The following is a 1,669-nucleotide window of genomic DNA, read 5'->3' as shown; positions in this document are numbered from 1 at the left end:
CATTTACCATAGCCACAAGAAGTATAAGATACCTTGGAATAAAACTAACCAAGAAAGTCAAAGATCTCTATAAGGAAAACCATGAAAATCTTAAAAGAAATTGAAAATGACACAATGAAGTGGAATGACATCCCATGTTCCAGGATTGGGAGAACTAATATAGTCAAAATTGCAATCCTACCCTAATTAATCTATATATTTAATGCAATCCCTATAAAATTATAAAAGACATTCTTCGCAGACCTAGAAAAGACAATCATAGAATTTGTCTGGAACCATAAGAGACCCTCTATGGCCAAAGAAATCCTATGAAAAAAGAGTGGACTGGGTGGCATCTCACTTCCTGAACCCAAAATATATTACAAAGCTGTAGTAGTCAAAACAGCATAGTATCAGCACAAAAACAGACCTGAGGATCAATGGAACAGAATAGAGACCTCAGAAACATACAGCCAACTGAACTTTGACAAAAGATACCAGTCAATCCAGTGGGAAAAGGAAAATATCTTTAGTAAATGGTGTTGCAAAAACAGGGTATATACCTACAGAAGGATGACTCTGAACCCCTATCTGTCACCATTAACAAAAAATCAACTCAAAGTAGATCAAAGATTTAAACCTACAACCTTAAACCAAAACACTGCTGGTGTAAAAAAACCTGGGGAAATTCTGAGAGAGTTTGGGGTATGAAAACACTCCTTAATTAAGACCCACAAAGCACAGGCAATAATCCCCAAAATAGGCAAGTGGGATTACATCAAATTAAGAAATTTCTGCACAGCAAAGGACACAGTAGATTGTATTGACAACCCTTGAAATGGGAGAAAAAATTTTAAACTAACCTCAGATAAGGGACTGATAGCCAGAATACACAGGGACCTCAGAGCAGCTTATACAGAAGAAAATGCTTAACCCAATTAAAAATTGGAAAATGAGTTGAATAAACAACTCTAAGGAAGACATATCAACAACGAAAAAGCTAATGAAAAATACTAAACATCTGTCATCATAAGGGTGATGCAGATTAAAACTAAGAAATTTCTGCACAGCAAAGGACACAGTAGATTGTATTGACAACCCTTGAAATGGGAGAAAAAATTTTAAACTAACCTCAGATAAGGGACTGATAGCCAGAATACACAGGGACCTCAGAGCAGCTTATACAGAAGAAAATGCTTAACCCAATTAAAAATTGGAAAATGAGTTGAATAAACAACTCTAAGGAAGACATATCAACAACGAAAAAGCTAATGAAAAATACTAAACATCTGTCATCATAAGGGTGATGCAGATTAAAACTCCATGAGATATTACCTAACTCCAGTCAGAATGGCAAATATTAAAAAAAATACGGGGGGACAAGCAGTTGGCATAATGGCTATTTAGGATAAGGGACTGATAGCCAGAATACACAGGGACCTCAGAGCAGCTTATACAGAAGAAAATGCTTAACCCAATTAAAAATTGGAAAATGAGTTGAATAAACAACTCTAAGGAAGACATATCAACAACGAAAAAGCTAATGAAAAATACTAAACATCTGTCATCATAAGGGTGATGCAGATTAAAACTCCATGAGATATTACCTAACTCCAGTCAGAATGGCAAATATTAAAAAAAATACGGGGGGACAAGCAGTTGGCATAATGGCTATTTAGTCTACCATTGG

This window comes from Tupaia chinensis, unplaced genomic scaffold (assembly GCF_000334495.1).
Source record: "Tupaia chinensis unplaced genomic scaffold, TupChi_1.0 Scaffold000037_22, whole genome shotgun sequence".
Taxonomy (NCBI): domain Eukaryota; kingdom Metazoa; phylum Chordata; class Mammalia; order Scandentia; family Tupaiidae; genus Tupaia; species Tupaia belangeri.
This window is presented reverse-complemented; position numbering follows the sequence as displayed.